Source organism: Miscanthus floridulus, chromosome 18 (assembly GCF_019320115.1).
Source record: "Miscanthus floridulus cultivar M001 chromosome 18, ASM1932011v1, whole genome shotgun sequence".
Taxonomy (NCBI): Eukaryota; Viridiplantae; Streptophyta; class Magnoliopsida; order Poales; family Poaceae; genus Miscanthus; species Miscanthus floridulus.
The window spans coordinates 44,198,289-44,204,601 of NC_089597.1; the positions used below are offsets into that span (position 1 = coordinate 44,198,289).

The 6,313-nt window shown below is 46.9% G+C and overlaps 1 pseudogene; it reads right to left on the reverse strand.

Moving 5' to 3' along the window:
* Positions 1 to 283: 283 nt before the first annotated feature.
* On the reverse strand, positions 284 to 5,592 carry LOC136523725 (protein JINGUBANG-like; annotated as a pseudogene).
* Positions 5,593 to 6,313: the final 721 nt, after the last annotated feature.

The window sequence follows — 6,313 nt, forward strand, 5'->3', positions numbered from 1 at the left end:
TGGCTAAAGCCAGAGTTCTACTAAATAGACCCGAATTACTAGCATTTTGCATGTTTGGATCCCATCCTCAGGGAACCCCACAATAAAAGTTGACCCAGCATTTTCAACTGCAGAAGTATCCATGAGCGCACGGCTACTACAGCAAATCATAAGCAATAAACAACGACGCCCGCTCAAACACCCTGTTTGCTTGTGCTTATTTGACTTATAAGTCGTATTTTTTCAGTTAATAAACAGTATTTTTTTCTCACATTAAATCAATTAATTATACTTTTAGACATGACTAATCAGCCAAACAAGCCCAAACAAACATGGCGCAAATCTTGACGTCACAGTCCAACGATCCGCTACAAACAAATTCTGCACAGCGGCAGCCGCCGCAGCAGCACTCGTCGCACGAACCGCCGTGATCACCTCCCGATTTATTCACCAACGCCAAGCTCTTCACTGCTCCAGCACGGCCTTCCAGCACGGCGAGGACAGGTGTAGCTCGCCGCCTGCGCCGCCGCTGTCGCCCCTCTCCTCCACACCCTCACCGTCCTGTCCGCCGAGCCACTGCACACCACTTGCCCGGCGGCGGCCAGGCAGTGTACGGCACCCGTGTGGCCCCTGAGCGTCGGCGGCGGCCACGCTCTCTCCCGCACGCTCCCACACGATGACCGTCTTGTCGCACGTGCCGGAGTAGAGCACCTGTCCATCGGCGCCCAGCGCCAGCGCGTTCACCGCCGCCTTGTGGCGCTCCATGGTGGCGACCAGCGCGAGCTTCCCCCGCGCCCCGGCTGGCGGCGCCTCCACGCCCTGATCGTCCTGTCGGCCGAGCCGGTGTACACGTGCCCGTCACCCGACACGCCCACGGCGTTGATGGCGTCATCGTGTGCGGGCGCGACGGACTCGACGCAGCGGAGGCTCGGCATCAGCCGCCACGGCTTGAGGCTCCGGTCCCACGACACGTAGTACATCTCCGCGCCGTCCGGGGAGAGCGCGAGCGCGTTGACCGCGTCGATGTGGTGCACCAGGTGCGCCGCCTCCGGTGCCGCCGCCGGACCTCCACGTAGTTGCTCGGGAACAGGAACGTGCGCAGGCAGTCCGCGGCGGTCGGCAGGACGGCGCGCAGGCGCAGGGCGAGGTGGTCGCTGCGGCTGCTCCCGTCCCTCCGGCCGCAATGCCACACTCTGATCTTGCCGTCCTGGTGCGAGCTGACGAGGCCGCCGTTGCTGGTGGCGATGATGCTCTTTATGGGACTGCTGGTGGCTGCAACCGTGGATGTGGACTGCTCGGCTCGTTGCACGTCTATGGCCATGGCCATGTCCAACGCCCAAAGCCTGATGTGCCCATCTGACGAGGCGACGTAGAGCGAATCGCTGTCGAAAACGAGCCCGGAGACGTAGGATGAGTTGCCTTTGAGTGTGGCTAGGCACGGGCTCAAGTTTGGATTTTGGGAATACTGAAACGAAGGGTGACTCGGTTGAGATGGGAATGATATGATTTGTTCCTCGAACACATCCTGATCATCTTGGGTTTCCCCTTGTGTAATGGTAGAACTACTCATGGAAATCCAGCCAGTTATCAGAGACAAGAGCTCACTGCAGTACTGCAACCTGCATGGAAGCAAAGAAGGTTCTGATAAGCATCAGTAACACAGTGGGTTATCTTTATAGTAAGTGACCTCAGAGATGAGAACGCAGTGCAAAAAGATGCAGCTGACAGGTACTTGAGTGGGGGAAAACACAGTCTAGTATGCTTTAGATTATGGGGACAAGATTTCTTGGTAAAACGTCTGTGTCGAGATGGCTGCATGCATTCATTCAAAGGTAAAATCATGCCCTGTATCGATTAGCTTTCATCGGATAATTCACGGAACAGGTAAAGGTAGCAAGATCTGTCCAGCCTTGCCGTGTTGGGAGTCCATGCAATGCAACTTCCTTTTTCTTTCTCCCCACTTTCCAACGTGTACATTTTTCCACCAAAGGTTAGATAGCTTGCAATTCTCACTCGAAAGTAATCTGATCCGATCTCCATATGCATCTCATTTCAGACTTCACAGTGATTCATCGTTACAGGTTTTGTAAACTTTGTTGCAGTAATATATCCTTGCAAAAATACTAAAGGATATATTGATGAATTGCTATCTCAACTTTACATACATCAATTCCTCGAATTACAAAGATGCCCGAAATTAGACAGGTAATGCACCCGATGACAACTGCTCCCTCCATTCCCAAGTTATAAGTCGGTTTGGTTTTATCCTAAGTCAAACTTTTCGAGTTTGACCAATATATTTCTATGAACCTGGTCAAACTTAGATAATTTTAACTTAAGACAAAGACAAAATGACTTATAATTTGGAATGGAGAGAAAGTACTACTGAATGAGGAGTATCAATTTGGCAATTATCTCACACTCAAACAAATTCCAGTGAGTCAGTGACAAGGGGTGTGATGAAAAGTACGGGGATCATGTATCAATGAATGATTCAATGCCTACTCACAGTCCATGTACAATTCGAAAATAATATTTGATTGTAAACTTACTTCGAACAACATAGTATTGGTGTTTTTTCTTGAAAACCATTAATGGAAATGTATGCCACATTTCCTATATATTCAGTCTCACTCAGAACCAGCTGCCTAAAGCATTAAGCCACCCCCTCCAAAAGAGAAAAAAAAAAAGCACTCAAACGCAAAGACATATCCCAAAGATTAGGAATAAGGATAGCTACATCAAATCCCTAAAAAAAATCTTGGCTACTTAAAGGTCTTGTGTCTGACAAAAGAAACGAGTTACCAAGGAGCAAAGTTCAAAAGAAATAGCTTGATTGTGAGAAGAGTAAAAATCCTCTAGCTTCGGGGAAACCGACTTGAGAAGCCCAATCAATATCTAACAGCGCAAGAGGCAGACAGGCACTATACATGTTGCTTATCAAGGACCGAAAGACATGATGTAACAGCAACATCGATAAGATAGGCACTGTTAAAGCTACATGAAAGCCCAGTGCAGCAAAGAAGCTGTGTGTTCTAACTCTCACATCGATAAGATAGGCACTATACATGGTGCAGCTCCGGGCGGGTCTGGCTTCTCCTCTTAGTTCCTGTAGCATCACTGTTTGCCACTGTAACAAGGAGCCATTTCATTTCCTGAGAAGAAAAATGAACTACAAAGAGGAGGAGCCAGAGAAGCCACGATGTGCAGCTTCACCGGCTCCACGCTACAGTGTCGCTGCATGCTACAGTGTAGAGCGACTGAAAAACACCAGCCGCCTCTACAAATCGATTTGTAGGGGCGGTTCAGTCTAGAACCGCCCCTACAATACAATTTTTCATAAAAAAAATTATAATTTAAATTCGACCAGAAACATATATTTTTCATGCACAACTCCATCATAAAAGAAACCCCTATGCTACATTTTTTTCAACTATAAATGGTAAGGCTCATAGTATTATGGATTACAGAACTTCATTTAATATCACAATAACATGGTTGCTACAACAGTTTCCTACATTCCTCGTTAATCCGTATAAGTTACTTGAAAAGTTCAAGTCCTAAAAGAGGTGAAAGAAACTTGTTCTTTAAGTTTCAAAAAACTTTAACAGGACAATAATACACTTGTAAGGTTCTATTTATGTCTCAGCCAAATGAACTCAAGTCTCAAGCTAGTGCTTCATTTTCAAACCATAATTAAAGAATCATCTAAAAATTGACTCAAACAAACACATATTGTCATAACAAGACAGACTAACCTGCAAGATTCGGGAAATGGCACTTTGAAACTTGTCTATTGGAAGATTAACAATACTGGAGAACACAGGTAGAACCTGGGAGCATGAGGATAATGATTAATGAACATAACTAGTCAGTAAGAACTTCGTGCTTTCTTAAAGCAAGCAACAACCTTTGTTTTAGAATATAAGATTTTTATGGAAGAAATCAGATATTTGGATGGAACCGCAACATCAGTGAGGGTTTGTAAAACCTGCATGGTGCAATTTCATTGGTTATAAATATACATCCAATGCAAGAATACAATCTTATATAAAACAATCAAATGACAGTATGAAGTGAAACCAACAGTCAATGACAGAAACAATTCCTCACTAACGAGCAATGCAAACAAACAATCAGTATAAATTGGAATTTATTTATTGCAAGGTACTCGGTAGCTACCAATTTGCTTCCCAAACATAAATGAAATATTTTTAACAAATAGTTCACTGCAGAAGGAAAGTTCTGTCTTTAGGGATCAAACATACTAACAATCACAGCTACACTAGAGGGGCATTTGGCATTTTCAAGGAGATCCGTTAGATAAAAAACCAACACAACCAGTGAAGAACATAACATGACCAACAGAGGCATGGTGATCCTTTGCTATTATTTTTACTACTATCTCACAGGCAAATTTCAGATACAAAAACCAATCCAGTTGCATTTACCTAACCTGAAACTATTTTTTGGAAATAGTACTGAATCACACAATGCTTGATTGTAAAACAATGCTAGACTGTAAGACCTCAACAAGTCTAAGAGTATCAAAATCAGAGTATTCCTCACCCTTCATCATCTAGTTTGCAATTAGACTGCTTTGATCAACAAGATCTAGAATCCTTGAACAATGCACCATCTAATTACCAGAACTCAACTCATATTATTCTAAGCAGTCTTAGACAGGGTTTAAGCTACCACTAAACCACCTACGTAGCTGATCAGCAAGCACCAAATTGCTGCCAACTTTAGACTCAAAAAGTGAGGGATCTCTCAGCACCAAACACCTACAGACTGATGTACTTATTCACTAACAAACTAACAACCAGCCTCCCTGGACCAGAACCAAGAATTGATTTCCATCACGCCAGCACATCAGAATTACAAGACAAGCTTCACTGATAATGCATAAACAGCACAACATTACAAGAGAGGGACGTTTCGTGGATCATGGAAAAACACAACATACCCAATACACGATAGCAGCCTAAATGGGAACGCACAAGAGCATCAGGAATCAACGCGATCATGTCAAAGCAGTAGGAGGGGCAGGGATAAATCATGAAGCCGATGAGGCGCGCGCGCAATGCCACCGTCGTCCTCCTCCGCCAGCCTCATCCGCATCACCTGACACGCTCGACCACCTCATCATGAAACCGAATCAAAGGCTGGATCTGATATTGTTCGAGAGGACGGGAGGGAAAGGGACATGGAGACTAACCTCGACGGACGGTGGGACCGAGAGGAGGTCGCAGTGGCGGCGGGCGCTAGAGAGGAGACGCTGCTAGGGTTTTGCCCAGCGCAAGCGCGAGGCAGTGCTGCTTATATTGCGCTTGGCCCGGCAGACGCAGGCAGCACAGTTGGGCCAAGTCGCCGTCTCGCAAGTCCAAAAATCCCATGGGTCGTCGATGATGTCGAGGTGGCGGGCGACGATGTCGAGGCATGGAGTTGGTGCCGGTTCAAGTGGAGGCAGCGAGCGATGGTGCAGAAGGGGTCGTCGGGTGTCAGCCACCGCCGCGCCGCGAGCCAGAACCCTAGCTCCGGGCCCCCCGCCGCCTTGGGCGCCGCCTCGGCCTCCACCTCCTCCATGGCGTCCTCTGGCCTCAGCTGCATCCCATCGCTCTGGGCGGGCCCCTCTCCGAGCCTCCGCTCACCGCGTGGGGGTGGTGACCGGATCTAGGCCTGTTGTGGCCGGATCTACCACCGACCACCAGCCAGCACCCATGCGCTGCCTCGATCGGGGCTCCACGCATGAAAGGTCCTAATATGGCTAGAGGGGGGTGAATAGTCCTATTTAAAAATCTACAAATCAACTGAGAGCAATTTGATTAGTGTGACAAATAGCGTAATGCAAACTTGCTCTAGCTCTACAAGGGTTGCAAGCCACCTATCCAACAATTCTAGTTGCAATGATTACTTAGGCACACAAACTTGCTATATAACTACTCACTAAGAGCTCTCAACCTTGCTACTCTAAAGAGCTCAACTAGATGAATGACAATAATAAAGCAAGCTCTCAATTCTAATTACACTAAAGAGCTTGTATCAACTAGTTTGCAAGAATGTAAATAGGTGAGTAGGGTGATTATACCGACGTGTAGGGGATGAACCAATCACAAGATGAAGATTAAGCCAATCACCGGGAGAATGCAAAGACAAGAGACAATCGATTTTCTCCCGAGGTTCACGTGCTTGCCAACACGCTACGTCCCCGTTGTGTCGACCAACACTTGGTGGTTCGGCGGCTAAGAGGTGTTTCACAAACCTCGTCCACACGATAGGACACCGCAAGAACCGACCCACAAGTGAGGTAACTCAATGACACGAGCAATTT